Genomic DNA, 20,002 nt, shown 5'->3' with positions numbered 1-20,002 from the left:
AATCCTACAGACTGGTACAAGAAGTATCCTCAGAAGAAAGGACTCAATCTTCTGATCCAAATTAGATTTTCATAGTGGTAGTCAGTTTAGGTAGTTTTTGACGGAGGACTTATTCCTTTTGACATTCACGCATGACTGCCGAGCACTTTAGTTGGTAGAACAGGCAGGAACACCCTTAGTGATAAGGAAAGTTAGGCTTTATAACTTTACTTTAATAAAAATGTTGTGAAACAGGTCCACCAAGTATCCACGTCCTCCATCTGGCTCACCACACTATGGAAGAACTTGCTACACCGAGCATAACATAATAAAAGACCTAATGATTTCTGATGTGGGTTACTGTTGCCTATGGCTGCAATACATTATAAAGGAGTTGACCTACCTGGGCCATAAACAAATATACGATAATGTGCCTATAAAAGGGAACATTTGATCAAAAAGCTTTATTTGGGACGTATCTTGAGCGGATGTTTTTAAAATGAAAGGATGCAGAAAAAACTAAAAAGGCAATACTTTGCTATATAGCTATATCTGGCAGCAGACAGTATTTCACCACAAACTAAAGGTATGCTGTTTAATCTTGGGACAAATCGATTTCATATGGTTTCCATGGAGGTAATTGGAGCGTTAGATACCCCTCCATCCCCCAAATAAGGAAGTCCCACTGTCTCTGCTTCCAAACAGCAGTGAAAGACTGAGTGGACCTTTTATTTTTGTGCCCCAGTTCTCTTCCCCTTGCAGAAAGTACTTACATCCCATCCTTAAGGATATGAATTTTAAACAGAGGGGAGACGAAGAAACGTTTGTGCTCCATCCCCCACACATTGCTCAAGCAATATATGTTCACATGGAGAAGGGTCTACAAATTAAAATGTTCTATATACAAGCAGACATTTTAATTGGACAGTATCTGCTATACTGAAATAGTTATATTTTATATTTACTGCATAACTTTTTAAAACCAATCAATATATCTAACAAGTAATATGGTTGGCTGTTTTATGATTCTATGTAGTTCGATTTGTGTCATACATAATATTGTTATTACATTTGTAATTGCTTTATGGAAACGTTCCTAAATAAAGACTTGAATGATTAGGTTATTAAGCTTTTATACTACGCCACAGTATTCTGAGAGTTTTGAGGCTTGTCTGAAAGTTGACTTATTGTGTGGTCACCAGAGGTATCCAAACCTTAAAGGGGAAGTTCCCTCAGGAATTTTATTGGAGCAATTGCATGCATCTTAGAGCATATATCCATAAGGAAAAAGAATTCCAGTGCACCTTGCCTTCGGTTCTTTCACATTTACACATGCGAAACTCACGGGTCGGAAACCGCCACCTTGTGCTGATCTCATCTGTTCATTCATTGCCCTACCCTAAATTCAAGTGTCCTCACAGCAGTAAATAAGATCACCCGCCCCTCAAGTTGAAAGCAACACGTCAAACCAATATTATCCACCCCTTCTCATGATGTTGGTGCACAGGCATAGCCAGACATATCCTGTCATCACATACGTCATCCCGTTCCCGAACGCAAAACCAGGACCACCACACACACACAGCATAAAAGCTTACTTTCATTTCACAAAACGAAGAAAACAACGTACTCTTAGGAAAATATTAAGTCAGGATTTTACCAAGTCATTATATTTTTAAATTCAAGTTTAACAGATTACATCCAAGGATTCATTGAAAACTTTTGAGGATTATATCCGTGGGTTCGGCAGGCTTTATAAATGCCAAATATGTTTACTACAGGGCATATTTCCAATATTTAGTTTGGCTGTCACATTCAATTCAAAGGTTTCAGATTGTCTTCATCAATCTAAATGTGAAGTCAAAGTTGTGTGGTAACATCTAATGCACTGTTCCTTCTTCGTTTTTGTATGGACGAACATGGTGTTTCGTTTGTGACAAAAAAAGGTCTCCTTTCACGTCAAAATGCAGCAATTTGCCATCCGCAAAAATCAATACTGACATGTTGCTCCGCATGACTCGAAGAGCAAATGGGAAAACTGGTGCCTCGCGATCGTCCCAGAATATGGTTATTACTGTTCCGTTATTATTTTCCAGTCCTGCTGAAGAACCCATTCATGGGAAGATTGTATCCATGGCACACGCACATCGGACTGACGCAACTATGTAAATTTGGGAAGGCAAAAATATATAACAGTACCGGGTACCCCTATTGGAAAACCAAGTTAGATAATAAAGTAACAAGTTAATTCAAATCAAATTGTCGTTAAAATTAACATTTACCATGTACACTCTTTGTAGCAACTTGAATATCAATAAGGCACATCGTTAATCATGACTCATACAATTGCATAAATATTATGTAAAAGTTTACTTGTATTTGCTGATTCTCCATTCTAGCAATTTAAAGTTGAATGATCATCTCGCTGGAAAGCTCTAATGAACAGAAAGTTAACTTTCTTAGTGTCAGGGTGCAGGGTGTTATCAGGGGTGGTCAGGGCTCAGTGAGGGACCCAAGGCGCAGAACAACAGAACCCAAAACAAGACAAACCCAAAAGAACAGCCTCCAGCCTCATAGGAGGCTTCTCTATCCCTTTTGCAGGCAGAAAGGCCTACGGACCACAATTCCCAGCAGCCTCCAGGCTGGGAACTACTTTTTCACTCCCAGGTTGGGAGGGGCTCGCGCACACGCATGCGCGCAGGACAAAGGCACAGGGCTTGTGCTTAAGCACCTGACCGGAACGGACGCATCTTCCAGAGCTCCTGCCTACGGAGCTCACGCGAGGGGCCACGCCTCAAGGAACAGGCATTCCGGCCCCTCGCCCATATCAGATAAGTACAGCAAAGCTCCAGCGATCAAACCCACATTGGAATTACGCGCAGCAATGGGGGAGAACGCGGAAGCAAGGAGAAAGCATTGGGGTCTCCAATCCTCTGAGGGGCACGCGCAGGGGGCACCGCCCAGCCACATCACGTCCCCTGCTGAGGGCAAATCTAAGTGCTTAACCACGTTCCATTGCATTTAATCAACGCCGATTTCAGCCCGTATGCAGCACTAAGATTAACGCGCGCAGCGCCTTGGTTAAAGGCATACTTTCAGACGCGTGCAGCAAACTTTGGCAGAATGTAGCGCTTTAGATTTCAAGCCATGTGCGGCAAAAAACTTTGGCAGCATGATGGGTCTCATTCCTTTTTGAGCCACGTGCGGCAAACTTGGGCCACACGTTCTGAACCTCCTATCATAGTGGGGTGCTATGCCCACCGCAGCACAATTACTGTTTGGCAGTACTAAGCTCCATGAGCAGATTAACCCTTAACGTGCATGTGCCTGCACTAACCAAACCCAGGGGTGGAGCGCCATACTGTTGTGTGTTTGTTGCTCGTATTGTGACTATGAGGCAACACAGGTCACTAATGCTAAAACTCTCTTCCAGCATTTGAAGTGCTCCGAGCTCCGGACCTGAGAGTGCGCAGGCAAGAGGCTAGCACTCACCCACAGAGCTAAGTGCCTCTTTAGCATCAAGTTATTGTAAAGCACAGTGTGTATGTGTGGGGACAATAGTGTTTATATTATTGTTGTTTTTTCCCATATGTTCCCTTGCCTGTCCACTTCCCCTTTCCTAACCCTCAATCCCGTTACCCTCTGTTCAAGACCTATCCAACCAACGAGATCCTAACCCTCTTTCCCTGCTGGGATCTCGGAGGCCTGTGTAAGCGTTGTCTTGCAGGTGCCCAGACCGTAGTGGGGATAGTAGGTTCGCCCAACTCCTGCGCCTGGAATTTGAAGCCGTGACAGAAGCACAAGCCCAAGTGTATCAGGTGCCTGAGTGGCACAACCCAGCTAGGCTATGGAGGAACTAACCAAGGTCCTACAGGACTTATAAGCCGAGCTCACTGCCACCAGACAAGACTATGCTAACCTGGCCACCCAAGTACGCTCCTTACCAGCGCAAACTGCTCCCCTTCCGGGAGGTGCCACCGCTCCCACTCCTGTCGAAGTGCATGTTTCCCCAGAGTCCATAGTCCCGCTAGCCCCCCCAGAAAGGTATTCAGGTGACCTGCAGAAGTATCAAACCTTTCTGACCCAATGTCAGCTCCATTTCCTCACTAAACCTACGGCATTTCGATCAACCCAGGCTAGGACAGCCTTTGTCATTCTTACCTCACAGGGGATGCAGCAGCTTGGGCAAATCCCTTGGTGCAAAGGTATGATGCAGCATTATATAGTTGGGATGAATTCCAAACCGAGTTTGGTAAGATCTTTAATCGCCGAGCTGCCGCTATGTGTAAAGATAGGGAGCTACTTACTTTATGCCAAGGTAATAAGGAGTTATTCACATATGTGACTCAATTTAATAGGCTGGTGGCAGAGACAGAGTGGCCCGGGATAAAAGGATGTCACTCTTATCAAGGCTTACGTGACGAGCTAAAGGACCCGATCGCACAGGTCGACCCTCAACCCCGAGATTGTCCTGCAATGATAGACCTAGCACTACGCCTTGATCATCGTCAAGCCGAGTGACAGGGAGATAAGAAACGAGAGGACTCTCGTCCGATAGCCAGTTTAGACCAAATGCACATAACTCGTGCCCCGGAAAAGTCAGGCTCGTCCCCGCCTATGCAGATCGGGTCAGTCCGGGGTCCACTCATCAAGGACGAAAAAGAACAGCGGCGTAAGGAGGGCCTGTGTTTGTACTGCGGAAACACAGGGCATTTCGTTAAAGACTGCCCTACAAAACCCAAAGCGCAGGGAACCGCCTCGGCGGTTGTAGGGGTACTACTGCCGAGCCCAGGGAAGGAAGTTACCCCAGTCTTAGACTTTGTGAATTATGCCCCCCACGTCACTTTGCCAGGATCCTTGCAATTCCTGGGGGGTGGGGGGGGGGGGGGGAGGTTAGGGTGGCCCTACTCTTAGATACGGGTGCCACAGGTAACTTTATGGACGTTTCATAAATTAGGAGTGCCCTTGTGTAAGCAAAGGGCACCAGAACCAGTAAGGGCTGTGGACGGAACCGCTTTGTGTTCAGGCCCCATAACCCATTGCACTCAAACTTTGATACTATGTTGCCAACAGAATCACAGAGAAGAAATCAGGTTTGATCTTATAGCAGCGCCGCAGTTTGGCATAATCCTGGGTTTACCATGGTTTTCAAAACACAATCCCCTCGTGGATTGGTCCAAAGGTACAATATCCATGTCCTCTCCACACTGTCGCTCACACTGTACAGCAGTGCTCCTGCCCATGTCCTTGGTTCAGGAACATACCGTCACAATCATAGAGGCATTAGATCTAAGTAACTTGCCGGCAGAGTACCAAGGGTTCAAGGATGTATTCAGCAAAAAGTCAGCTGAAACATTACCACCCCAACGGCCATTTGATTGCCGCATAGATCTAGAACAGGGTGCAGTACTACCCTGTAGTCGCGTGTATGCCCTAACCGAGGCCGAGACAGAATATCTTAAAGAGTATATTGATACAAACCTGAAAAGCGGCTTCATCCAACACTCCAACTCGCCTGTCTCATTGCCACTTTTCTTCGTACCGAAGAAAACGGGTGACTTGAGAACATGCATAGACTACAGAGGGATTAATCGTATTACGGTTAAAATTCGGTATCCCTTACCTTTGATCCCGGTATTGCTGGATCAAATGCGAAACGCAACTGTGTATACAAAATTGGATCTTCAAGGGGCTTATCACTGCGACACTTAGGTTACATTTCATTATAGTGAATCTTACCTTTTCTTTGCAGTTACATGCCACATTATGCCTTTGAAAATATTAGTACGAGGAATTCAGGGGCAAATAAAGTGCTGTATTTTGATGTGAAAGGAGACCTTTTTTTGTCAAACGCAAAACCATGTGAATCCATACAAAAACGCACTGAGAAATCTCTCCACTGGCTGCAAGGATCAAGTTAAAGACCCTCTGCATCATCCACAAGGATTTCTTCGGCCGGGGCCCGCACTACATTCAACACTCTTCCTAAATATCTTCCTTCTCGAGCCCTTTGCTCTGCTGCCTCCAACTCTGAGGGTCATACGCTTCTCCAGGCAGAGAAGGGGGCAGATCACTTTCTTCTGCAGGTGCCTCCCTCTGGAACAGCCTCCCTGCCCCTCTCAAACTTGAGCCGGCACACCTTAAGTTCAGGAAGCAGCTCAAAACCTTCCTTTTCTCCTCTGCTTTCTCTCTCTCCCTCCCTCCCTCCCTCCCTGCTGACCTACCCGTCTGCTGTACCGACTGCTTGCTTGGTTAGCCTCAGAGTATCACTGGGTACCAGGCTCCTCTTGACCGGTATCCCCTGCACTGCCTCCGGGTCTGTTGCGCACTAGGGCTGAACCTCTACAGTTCCCCCCCCACCCCCCGCTCCTTGCACTTACCCAGAGCCGCACTGTACGGGCTGCACTTACTCAGAGCAATGCTGCCCTCATTGCACTTTCCCCTTCCTCCCCTTGCACTTCCCCCTCCCTCCCCACATCCTTTCCCCTGTACTTTGCGTTACCGCACTTGCACAATCGGAATGACAAGGCCTAGTAAGATTGTTGGTGTTGTGCTGCATCTGTACCGTCCCTGGTCCTGTTGTGCCTAGAAACACATGTACTGGCATGTTATAAATGACATATCGCAAGCATGTTGCAAAAGTATGGTTTCATTTTCGGGAACAAATACCACAAAATGAACAATATCATCCAGTTTAATTGCAAGCTGCTCTCTGAAAATAGGAAAAGGATACAACTAACAAGAAGCAAATATTTTGTTATTTACTATAAACACTATTAATTTACCAAGTTTAATTATTTAAATCATTTTTACATGCAAGACTACATGCACAAATGGTGGTCAGCTAATTTTACAATGCAAATAATGTATAACTTGTCATAAAAAATTAATTTTTTACCATTAATAACCCAGTACTTTCAATTCTCAAGGCCACCCACCGTCCTCCCTTGTGCCTCTTGAGATGTGTGCTACAAGTGGCCACACGGCTCATCAAGGGTCTATGCAGATACTACCACATCACTGTGGCCCTCATCGACCTTCACTGGCTCCCACTGCATGCATGAATCACCTTCAAGTCTTGCTGCATTATCTATAAGGCAGTCGCCCTCAAGTCACCCAGCTACATTGCAGAGAAACTCAGCATCTCCGGCGGACCGCACACCACCAGAAGCCAGGACACATGCAGACTTGAAATCCGAAGCTGCAAAAAGGAAAGGACCAGAAAAGAAGCCTTCTCTGCCTAGGCCTCAAGACCATAATACCTCCCGTCAGCATCAGACTCGCTTCTACAATTCAGAAAATAACTCAAGACCCACCTCTTCAAGGAATCTCTCTGCCTCAACACTTAGCCCATCACATCGCCCCCCACGCCACTAGACAACACCCACCCCTCTCATCCACGCCAACTAGTACAGCTGTACCCCCCCTGTGCCTCTCTAGATTTCCCCCCCGCCCCCACTGTATATCTGTTCTGGTACCTCTGTAACGCACTCCGTTATGCATCTGTATTATCCAGGGAAATTAGCTGTTACACGACGGACAAAATTTAAAGGGAGACCTCTCCATAGAATAGTGTGTGGCGAGAATAGGGGAAGGGGTAAAAGAAAGGCATGAAGTTGAAATAGAGCCCCACTCTCCCTACTGTGAAGGCCCTGGCCGGAGGGCCGAGGTCATGCAGTCAACAGTCACTGAGCAGTCGTGTGATGGAAATGCCGGCGGGAAGGACGAAACGATACAGCCGTAGAGATGATAGTGCGTGCGATCGAACCACCGCAAGCAGAGGTATTATCGACAATGAAGCAATATGAAACTCTTACAAGCTCCACATAAGCGACCAACTAGGTTGATGCATGAAGGAGTTTGGGTACACTAAACGTCACGTTAGGGATAGTGTTACCGTCACGCCCATGTCGACGTCCCTTTTGATCTTCAAAAAAAAAAAAAAAGATGCAATTCTCCACGATTACCAGTAGAGGTCAGACTATAAGCACAGCATGCGATAGTAAGCAGACCACAAGCATCAGAAAAAAATATATAGGTACAGACAAGCAAACCGTGATCGACAAGGACAGGCACAGAGGGAAGGCTATAGTGAGATATACAGATGTATGGATTTTGATGGCAAAAAAGGTGGGAGACTATATAGAGACTGACAAAATGAGATGACTATACATTTAAAAAAAAAACTTTACTTTGCCATAGAGGTATTGTAGAGTAGTGGAACAGTCTGTAGCAAATCAATGCCTCCATGACTTTGTAATGCCACAAAGCGGTAATCTGCTACATACTTTATTGTAGAGTGCCTCTGTTGCATGATAAAATTCATATATCGGAGTATTTACTCTGCGTTGTGCAAGGACAAACCATCATGCGCAATTACCATCAACCATACAACTAATTCTCCTTTTCATGTCAGTCCATGTCTGGTCTGTAAAATAAACCCTAATGTGATCATGGTGTATGTTATCATATGGAGTATAGTTGCTACGGAGGTTAGGGAGGTAGGATTTTCTGTCTTATGCCTAGTGCAGAATCAACATCTTGTACAATATTGTAATAGCCCCCATTTAAAACGCTAATTTATCCATTGGTTACAAGGTTTAAAATATAATTATTTTTGTTCATATATTTCAATGTTGTAAAAGAAATCTTATTCTTTTGAAGTAACCTGCATTTACAAACTCCCCCTATCATTTATTAGTAAAATCGGTCACTGCGACTATAATGATTCAATTTTTGCTGTAGGGTCGTTTCCATCTATGTGCTTTCTATAGTTCAACTATTTAGAATGACCAAATACTAATGAGAAAAAATAAAAACCGTGAATATATAGAATTTTAATAATACTTTCCTATAATGTTTCAAAAAATGTAAAGGACACATTTATTTTTATAATATCAATTGATACTATTGAGGTAAATAAATGAAAAGGTCAAAAACACACTCAGTAATAAACATCGACTAACAATTAAAAAGTAAATGGATCTTTAACATATAAAATTCGACCATTGTACCAACACATTTTTTATAGGTCAATACAGCTCATCAACATAATAATGTACATGATTGAAACTTGCTCTGGATAAAATTGTGACCACCGCAACACCTCATTTGAATCTTGACGTCATCTTTTCAACAAATTGAAGTTTGAGGATGAACCACATTAGTAATGTTACGTGGCATAGAATGGGCCCTGGAAACATACTGATGCCAGGCCGTGCATTTGCGTGGCCAGCCTCGTCCACGTCAGATCTTTTAGAGGGTCAAATTCCATCTGCTGTAATATTGGCTTTGCCGCTAATTTTTTTTGTTCTTTTTGTAAAAACAATGCTGTAACTAAGCATAACGGAAGTGCCCACAGTTACTGACAGTGCTAGGGATACTACAGAAGATCTGCACAGTTGATCCTCCTCTATTACGCAAATATTTTACACATTCCTCTAGGAAATAGGGCATTTAGGAGTTGAACTATGTTGAAAACTCGCCAGTCCACAGTGAGCAGCAATTACAAGATACTAGTTGTGGCCTCATGAGGTTTACCAAGCGCATTATGAAGTGAATTGTAATAAGCTTCTGGTCCAGTGTGGCCACACTTAAAACAAATATAGTACACATGATAATTAAGCAATGGCACTACAAAACAGGCATTTATTAAAGAAGGGTCAACTTGGTTTTAGATGACCTACCCCTCCTCCGGGTGGTGCTCAGAAGCACCTCATTGCGAAATTCAAAGGTTTCTCCACTGGCTGCTCAAAATAGAAGATATAAAGCTACAACCAGGGAGGTGTGTCAATCGAGAGGCAGAATTAAACAGGCCATCAAAGAGAAGAACAAGTTATTTACCAACTCTAACGTTCTTTCGACTGGATGTTCCTCCCACGTATTCCTCATCTTGTGATATTCTTTAACGCCAGCTTCGCTGCTTTGGAAAAAAAGATTCGGCAGAGGGCGCTGTGCTCGAGATCGTGGTGTCGATCGTCCCCCGACGGGCTCCGTTCCGTGTCGACGTCACTGCCAGTATAAATAGCTCGAACTGCGCCTGTTGGCTTCAGTTCTGTTTTTTTGAGGAAATACTCGTGGAACATCCAGGCATATGCTATGACTGACAGGCCCATTGTGGGAGGAAAGTGTAAGAAAACGCAAACCGTACTGCGGGGCAGGCTGGAAGGGTCAATGAGGAATACGTGGGAGGAACATCCAGTCGAAAGAACGTTACAGTTGCTAATTAACTTGTTCTTCGAATGGATTGTGTCCTCCCACTTATTCCTCATCTTGTGATAGACTCCCATAGCAGTGATCAATTTGGAGGTGGGAATGCTAGTTCTTGTTTTCACGGACGGAATGAAGTACCGCCCTGGCAAATAACCCCTCATTGGAGGAGGAGGCATCTAAGCAGTAATGCTTGCTAAAGGTATGCATTGATGCCCATGTTGCAGCTGAGCAAATGTCTTTTGCAGGGACTCCCCTCTTCAAAGCTGCAGAAGTAGCCATTCTCCTAGTGGAGTGAGCACGTAGCCCATCCAGTGGGTCTTTTCCTGCTAATCTGTAGCATTCCAATATAGCCAGAATGATCCAGTGGGATATAGTTTGTCACCGCTAACCCCAATTTACGACCTGTGGAACCCACAAAGTTGGTCATCTTGACATAATTTTGCCATTCTTGAAATGTAAAAACTGAGGGCCCTCTTGGGGTCCAGTCTATGCAATCTCTCCTCTTCTTACCTAAATGAGGAGGAGGATAGAATGTTGGTAAAATAATTTTTGGTGACAAATGGAAGTCAGAAACTACTTTCGATAAGAAAGATGTTTTAACCTTAAGAACTACCTTGTCCTTGCAAAAGATGGTATATGGAGGTTTACATGAGAGAGCCTGTAGTTCACTAACCCTGCGGGCTGACATTAATGCCCGTCTTTAGTGAGTCTTTAGTGTTAAAAGCCTCAATGGACAGGAGTGCAGAGGCTCAAATGGTATAAGTTAGGAATTTAAGAACTAAGTTTAAATCCCAAGTTGGGCCATGAAACGGTATTGGTGGATATACATTGGCAAGTCCCTTCAGGAACTGTATGATTAATGGAATTTTAAAGTAAGAAACCTCTTCCGACTGCGCGCGCGACGCATGCAGAGCTAAACACATCGGCTCCCGGTGGCCGCTACATTTATCCTAAATTATATTCCCTTTTTGCTACTCAAAATCACCCCAGCAGCGCACAAGCAGATGCGGACACACTAGAGCAGCCGTCGCCGCACCCTGGAGAGGAATCGGATCGAGGGACACTAGAACCAGCCTGAAAGCTGCAGGCAGGTGATCCGCGGCCATTGTGGTGTGGGCAGAAGCGACCGCCCACCCCTCCCCTCCGAGGCACAGCGACCGCGGAGGATCCCAGGCGAGGAGACGTGCTGGAGACACGCCGACGGGCTGACGAGACCGCGTGGCGCTCCACCAACACACACGGACAGTCAGCTGTGGGCCCCTCCACCTGCTCGATCCTGGGGACTCTGCAGAGTGCGAGACTCGAAACAGCCGTTGCCATCTATAACTGCACCCCTCTCGACCCCGACAGTGCAACGGATACGTGAAGCTCCCCCCTCCTCCCTGAAACAGTGGAAGACCACGAGTGAAACACTCCACCATACCCCCCGCACGGACCTAGGCGCCAATCTGCATACTTGCCCCGGCCCACATCACCTGCCTTCTCCTTGGTAATCCCCTGACCCCACCACCCCCCACCCCCCGTCAGCGAGACTGCAACACCCGGGGTCGAGTCGCAGCACGTCAAGGAGAGCCGTGTGCTGCGCTCCCCTGCTGGTGGATGACACATTGGAAACAGACCCAACAGCAGCAAGGTACGCGTGTGTGTGGGATGGGGGTTTGCCCCATCTTCCCCCCTTCCCCCCCACGGCTCCTTATACAACCGGACCAGCGGCAAGGCCCACGGAGCCCGTGAAAGACACTGGTCAGTACTACGCCAGTGAACGGAACAGCGGCGCGGTCCTCTCCACGAGGCCTACGCATAGTCGAGCTGAGCTGAGGGTGGTGGGAGGCACCTCTCCTCACAACTAACTTAGCCACCCCCTGACCACAGTGGACCCCTAGACTTTCTCCGCCCCCCTGCCACGCTGTGGCCGAACTCGGGGGGACACACAGCAGAACGGCTCCTACGGAGCACCACTACCGCAGGGGCGAATTCTCCCCCACTCACGCTGCACCATCCCCATGCGACTGGCTGCCTTGGAAGAGGCCCATACCCATAGAGAATACGCTCTACTGTTTTCAGCGCTGCCCTCACATGGACATACCGTGAGCACCTTGTGCTGCTACGACAGCCATCTGACCTACGTCCCTCCCAATTTCAACACCCACCCTCCTGGTGTGACAACGTGAACTACCCGGACCTGCCGCCATACCTGGCGGGTCAACCACGACATGGGAAAGTAAAAGTCCAAAATGCAAACTCTTCAAAGTAAAATGGACCTCTACACAATCTGGGGTGAGAAATGGGGCCTCGCCGCAATGTACGGCCCTCCCACGCTCACGAAACAATTGCTGACTGAACTGCAGAACTTGCTCCTGGAAGAGGAGGCTAACCTGTGGGTGATAGGAGGAGATTTCAACTAAGTGATGGATGTCACAGTCGATAGGTCTTACAGGAGACCTGGAAGCCGACCTGCCCTGACATCGCTCGCCACGTTTGCCAAAGCACCGGGGATAACAGACACATGGCACTCACTCCATAGTGACGAGGCTGGCTTTTCCTTTTTCTCTGGCGTGCATAAATCACTCAAGAATTGATTATGCCTTCATCCCCAGAAGCACAAACCATAGACTTCTATCTGATGAATTCCTAGCAAGAGGAATTTCGGACCACTCTCCGCTCCTTATGACCATGAAGAATGCCTGCCAACACCTGGATTGCAACTGGCGCTTGAACACCTATCACTTGTGGCTCCCTGAAATCGCAGAAGAACTTGAGAAAAAGACTGTAGAATACTTTGAAATAAACAAAGGCTCAGTGGAATGCCTGATCTCGATTTGGGAGGCATATAAGACGGTGGTCCGTGGGGAAGCTATCTCAGCGGTTTACGCCCACCGGAAACGACATGCCCAAAAGGTCAGGGAGGCAGAAGCACAAGTACTAGAATGCGAACGGCAAATCCTAGCACATAACACTCAAGAAGCAAAGGAAGCCCTGATCATGGCACAAGATGCCCTCAGCAACATAGCTCTGGACAACGCACGAACAGCCCATCAGCTAGTCCGGAGCCAAATTTATGAACGAGGTGATAAAGCAAACAAAACCCTGGCCTGGTTGGAGAAACGTGAATAAAGCAGAGGAGAGGTGCGTGCTATCAAATCTCCGGAGGGAATATTGCTGAGGGAAGACTCTGACATAGTGGAAACATTCGCTGCTTATTACAAGAAAATCTATATTCCACCCACCGGACGCCCCGGAACTCGAGCCCTCTTGCTATCCTGACCGGATTAAGATCCCAAAACTCTCACAACACCAATCAAACCTCCTGAACGCTGAAATTATGGAGATTGAAATACAAGAGGCGCTCGCACAGCTCCAACCCGGGAAAACTCCGGGCCCCAACGGCTTCCCCACGGAGACCTGGAAATGCCTTGGTGGCACACTATCGACTCATATGCACCGCATGTTCCTCCGTAGTAAAGAACAAGGGGCACTCCCCCCAGACCTCAGGAGGTCGTGCATAGTCGTCATACATGAAACCGGAAAACCCCCAGAGGAATGTGCCTCCTACCGTCCCATTTCACTGATCAACGGAGAAGCCAAGGTACTCGCCAGAACACTCGTTAATAGACTATTAAAAGGTGATTGAGACACTCGTCCGCCCAGATCAATGTGGATTTATGCCCAATAAATCCACCCGCATGAACTTACATTGAATTCAACTTGCTCTGAACAGAGCCACAGAAATATCGGCTCCACTGGCCTTCCTGGTGGTGGACTTTGAGAAGGCATTTGATTCTATGGGGTGGGATGCCTTATGGGCAATCATGGCTAGAATGAACCTTGGGCAAACATTCATATCATGGGTCAAACTCCTCTCAGCATTCCCAGAGGCCACGGTGAGGATGAACGGCAGGTCCTCCAAACCATTCCCTCTAGGCCGAGGTACTAGGCAGGGGTTCCCATTGTCTCCACTCCTCTGCCTCCTTGCCATCGAACCACTAGCAATAGAACTCAGAGCAAACAATCGGTCCGGATTTGCCTGGCCGGGGGGAGGGGAGGATCGAGACTCGCTCTACGCGGATGACCACCTTATATACCTCAGCAACCCGAGTACCTCATGCCCGACCGTCTCCCTTATTCTTAAGGAATACCAAAACTTTGTGGGCCTAAAGGTGAATGAGGCCAAAACCATTTACTTCCTGATCCAAGAAGGCGAGTCTGCGATTCCAGAGACCTGCCCCTACCATGTCTGTATCAGGGAATTTAAAGATCTGGGCATACGGCTCGACCCGACACTAGAAGGGTTCTTCCAACTCAACCTTCAGCCTGTATTAGAGCGGTTTAATAGAGATGTCTCCCACTGGCAATCACTCCCCCCTATCGCTAATCGGTAGGGCAGCACTATTCAAGATGATCACCCTCCCCAGACTCCTGTATGTTGTCCAAAATGCCCCGCTCACTATCCCCCGGGAAACTTTCACACGTATTGATAAGAATCTTCACACACTTCTATGGGGAGAGAAACAACCCAGAATTGCCCTTAACATGCTCCAAAGATAGGTATGGGAGGGAGGCATTGGTCTACCCTGGATACGCATGTATTATCTAGCGACACAGATCGGGGTGGTAAGTGATTGGTTACACGCAGATCCCACACTACCACACATCCGTATTGAAATAGAGACCATGTCCCCAATACCCCCATTACAGGTCCTGTATGCCACCAACAACCAACTCCCGACGCTAACAAAAATAACATCATATCCGCCGTGCCTGGCGGGACGCACAAACTGGTTGGCTGGAAAGGGAAGACAACACTATCCCAACCCATATGGCATAATGCACACCTCCCAGAAATAGTGAAAATGGGCTCTTTCGAACACTGGGGAGCAAAAGGGATAAATACACTTGCGCATGTGATCCAGGGGGGTCACCTCCTAAACTTTGAGACCATGCAAGAGCAGTTCGGCTTGGCACCTATGGACCAGTTTCGGCATGCGCAGCTGGCCCACGCCAATCGCACCCAGTTCCCTGACAACAATTATACCCCCCTGCTCCCCCATTGAGACCAATGTCCTCCCGCAACAAATTCCCTCCTAGGTTACCTCTACCCTCTATCAGGACTTCAACTCCTTTGGGACCACACAACTCGATAGACTCAAAGTAAGGTGGGAAAGGGACTTAGGCGAACTGGAACCTGAAGACTGGATAGATGCATTAATGTCCCCTAGAGAAATTGGGATAGAAGACAAGCCCAGACTAATAAAACTTAGAATCCTCCATCGCTCTTATTACTCGCGCGCTGCCATGGCCAGGTTGGGGGGGGGGGGGGGGGGGGGGGATCTGAGGATGGGACATGCATTTGATGCAAAACTGAGCCGGCCACCTTCTACCCTATGATCTGGGACTGTCAAGCGTAGCAAGTCTTCTGGGGGGGGGGGACTGCATCAATACAATCTCTACTGTCCTGGTGACGCCAATTCCTAGGGATCCCAAAATGACACTTATGGGCATCTGGGGAGATGTGGACGTGACAAAATACGGAAAAAAAAATGTTGGCAGTTGCGCTGGGGGCGGGCAAAAGGCTCATCGCTGCTAACTGGGGCTCTGCAGACCCGCTGTGCCCGAACCGTTGGAGCAATGAACTGGACAGATGTGGAGCTTCAGAGCGCCAGATCTATAACGCGCAGGGTTGTCCCCGTAAATTTGAAAAGATATGGGGTAAATGGCTCAATGCTCACTGAAATCCATCCCCTCCCATTTCCCAAACCTCCCCCCTCCTTCCCCTTCCCCCCTCTTTTCTCGCTCTCCCCCTTCTTACCCCTCCCTTAACTCGAGGACGTAAGCCGCAACCTGTATTACCAGCATCTCACGACCCCTTGGCCCAGCAGTGTCTTTGCCGCTGTCGATATTGCCTTGTTTTTTTCTGATGACTGCCCATGTTTAATATCCAAGTTGTCGTTGTGCTGTTTAAATTCAATAAACAGAGTTATAAAAAAAAAGAAACCCCTTCCAAGGAGCTCTTAAAAATGGACAGCGCAGCAAGATATCCTTTAATTGTTCCGATCTGGAGCCCCAGATTGGCTAGATGTAACAGAAAAGAAAGCACCATTGGGGTGCCACATAGAAAAGGGTCCACATCCCTATCTTTGCACCAGTTACTGAACTTGTTCCAACAACACCGGTACAAGTATTTCGTTGCTGGCCTTCTGGCCAAAAGCAAAATCTCCATTACGTCATCCGCAAGATCCCAATCCTTGTATCTCAACCTCTCAGAAACCATGCGTGTAGGTTGAGTATCTTGACCTCTGGATGGAGAACCCAACCTTCCTCTTGCGAGAGAAGATCCTGTCTTTGCGGAAGACGTATTGGAGGGCAGATGGACATGTCCAGAAGGTCCGGGTACCACGTCCTCCTGGCCTAGTCCAGGCCAATTAGGATCATGGCTTTCCTGAACTTTCTGAACCCCCTGATTACTTGAGGAATCACAGGGACTGGAGGAAACGCATACAGCAGGGGGAAATCCCAGTCAACCACGAACGCGTCCCCTAGAGCTCCTCTCGGGAGAAATTCCCCTGAGCAATACTGATCGCACTTCCGGTTTACCGTGGTCGCGAACAGATCCACTTGAGGGGTTCTCCAAAGGGCGAAGATCTCCAGAAGGACTTCCTGAGCTAACTCCCACTCGTGGGGGACTGTGCTCTGCCTGCTCAGAGCGTCTGCCACCGTGTTCTGCTCTCCGGCTAGGTGAACTGCCGACAGAGATTCCTTCTCGTATTGCCCAGAACCTGAGCTGTATTGCCTCTCTACACAGAGGTAGTGATCCTACGCCTCCTCTTTTGTTGAGGTAGTACATGGCCACTGTGTTGTCCGTCATTATCAGGACATTCTTTCCCTGTACAGAGGGCAGGAAGGCCTTCAGCGCTAGTCCGATTGCCCTCAGCTCCAATAGGTTGATGTGTAGTTTGGAATCTGATGGAGACCAACTTCCGCTGATTGTCAGATCGCTGGTGTGAGCTCCCCACCCTGTGAGTGAGGCGTCCGTTACTACTGTTATCTCCGGCCATGGTTGCCAAAAAGATTCTCCCTTGAGGATGTTGTTGCAGGCCCACCATAATAGATCCTGAGCAACTGCGCTCGGGACTTGCAGAAGATCTGACATATTCCCTGAGAATTGAGACCACCGAGTTCGGAGGGCCCATTGGAGGGATCTCAGTCTGGCCTCTGGCACCAGAAAAATGCAGGATGCCATGAGGCTGAGCAACCCCAGAAAATCGAAGACTGGCAGATGCTGGGCTTTCTGGAATTTTGTTACCATCTGCTGGATGTGGAGAGCTCTTACCTCGGGTGGCGAGGCTTTGCCCGAGGAAGCGTTCAAGACTGCTCCGATAAACCGGAGTTCATGGGATGGTATCATGTGGGACTTCTTGAAATTGAGGGAGAAGCCCAGGTTGTGTAGAAAGCGGCAGGTGATCGACAGATGTTCCTGAGTTTGTTCTGGAGAATGTGCTCTGATCAACCAGTCGTCCAGGTAGGGGTAGGCGTGAATCCGCCCCTCTCCTGAGACTCGTTGCCATTGAGTCCAAGATGGGTCTCAATCCTCCGTCCTTCTTTGGGATGAGAAAATAAGGAGAGTACCAACCCTTGTTCCTCTCCGCTACAGGTGCATGTTCTATTGCACCTTTCTCTAGCAGGGTTAAAATTTCCTGCAAAAGGAGCGGGTCTGGACTTTTGGTAGAGCTGGCTCCTGGTGGATGATCGTGAGGCCTTTTTAGGAAGGGAAGGCAGTAACCTTGAGCTTCTGTTTCCAGTGCCCAAGCATCTGAAGTAATGCCCCACCATTCTTTCAGATGCTGAGAGATTCTGCCTCCCACTGGTGTTTTGTATGATAAGACCTCAGAGTGATTTGGAGGCAGCTGCAGGAGCGGCTGAGGGCATAGATGCCATTCGTGAAGATGGCTTTGTAGCCTTTCCTCGTCCACCAGGAGTGATATTCCTTTTGCCCCTTTGAAAAGCCTGTCCTCTTCCTCTACCAATAGAAGAGTAGCATCGAAAAGGATGACCCCTCCAGGAAAATGAGCCCCAATAGGGTTTTTGAGGCTGTCGCATGGAGGCACTAAGGGATTTAGATGCCGCTTTTGAGGTCTGTAGTTTTTCTAGGCTCTCATCAGCCTTACTACCAAACACCCTCGAGCCATCAAAGGGCATGTTGAGAAGTCTGGTCTGCACATCAGGGGCAAACCCTGACTTCCTCAACCACACAAATCTGTGTAGCACTGTGCTTGATGCCATGGATCTGCAATACTATCAGCAGTATCCCGTCCAGACTGGAGACATTCCCCCATTGCCTTCTTCCCGTCTTTGACTATATTCAGGAAGCCTTCCCTTTCCTCACCTTCCGGAATATGTTCAGCCACTGCCGAAATGCATTCCCACAGGGTATGTGTGAACCTGGCCAGGGTACAGGTAATATTGGTTGATTTCAAGGCCATGCTACCTGAAGTAAAACCTTTACAAGCCCAAGCATCAACCTTCTTATCCTCCCTATCCGGAGGTATGGTTGGGTATACGGTCTGTCTCGAAGTAGTAGCAGCCTGAATAACAGGACTTTCTGGAGTAGGGTGTCTATTCAGATACTCTGGGTCAGAGATAGAAGTTCTAGACTTCTTTGGAAGATTGCCGTCTACTGCAGCAATGTTATCAGGTTTTTCCCAGTTCCTTTCAACTGTCCTTTGAAGCGCCCTATGGAAAGGGAGAACTGGATTTTTCTGGGGTCATATCATATTGCTCAAAAGTAGGTGAGGCTCTTCCCCAACCCATATATTCTTATCACCCTGTTCATCAAACTCCTGTACCCTGAGTCTGCATGCTCTGCAGGATCAGGTGCAGCAAACTAATTCAGGTGACGTGTCAATGCCACTAGCAGAATGTAGAGTTTCACACAGGTCTCTCATTTTAGATTCAGGGTTTATAAATTCCTCTGGAACCTGTCTAGTACCATATTTTACTCCAAAAGGAGTGACATCCTCATCCTCCGAGCCAGATTCTTAAAAAATTGAAGACCTGGACCTAAAGAAATCGGACTTGGGTAAAGGTGTAAACCTCTCTTCCTCTGGATTTTTTGTCAAAGGAATAGGTGTTTTCTTCGAAGTTGTCGAAGGAACCTTTGACAAACTCAGTCTTCAATAAGGGCATCAAAGACAGTATAGGCTTCGATGTTGAAGCTGTCGGCGCCGATGGCGTCGACGAAGATGCACTCTATTTTCGACAACTTCTGCTTTTTATGAGGGATCGGAGAAATACTCTATTTGAGGATCTCTCGACAACTTGTCGACTCGAGTTTTACGGGCTTTACCCATACTACTGGGTTTTACTGCAATAGTTCCCGACTTCCCTGTGTCGTCCAATGGAGCGACCGGGGTCTGACTCTTCTGAGGTTTCTTTGAGGGGTTCGAGGCCGCATTCTCAAAGACCTGCATTATTTTTCTTCAAAAACTTGCCCATTTTGTTTAGGAATCCGATTTTGTTGGACATTGAACCAATTCAGTCGATGTATCGGATGATGACGATGGAGATCTGTGTCTCCTTTTTAGTTTTTTAGAAGACAACGAAGATCGTCTCGATCTACTACAAGATCGGGATCTCTGTGTGTTTATGACATTCCGATTCCTTTGAATCGGACGATTTTTTATGCCTTTTCGACAAGGCCTTCGAAGTGGCCTTTGACGCCTCCCGCCCCACCGCCAACTTACTTTTCCTCTCACGGAGGGCCTTCTCCGTCAACGACTGACAGGAGCCACAGTCGCCGGTTCGATGACCTGAACCC

General features: G+C 47.5%; 1 protein-coding gene across 3 annotated transcripts in view; it reads right to left on the bottom strand.

The window, feature by feature from the left end:
- The window catches only part of NKTR (natural killer cell triggering receptor), a 1,715,190-nt gene that overhangs the window by 1,240,576 nt on the left and 454,612 nt on the right, over positions 1-20,002 (bottom strand). The gene's annotated exons all lie outside the window — the stretch shown is intronic.

This window comes from Ambystoma mexicanum, chromosome 2q (genome assembly GCF_040938575.1).
Source record: "Ambystoma mexicanum isolate Mex_15411 chromosome 2q, UKY_AmexF1_1, whole genome shotgun sequence".
NCBI classification, from domain to species: Eukaryota; Metazoa; Chordata; class Amphibia; order Caudata; family Ambystomatidae; genus Ambystoma; species Ambystoma mexicanum.
Note: the sequence above shows the minus strand (reverse complement) of the source record. Positions and strands in the feature narration are given on the sequence as shown.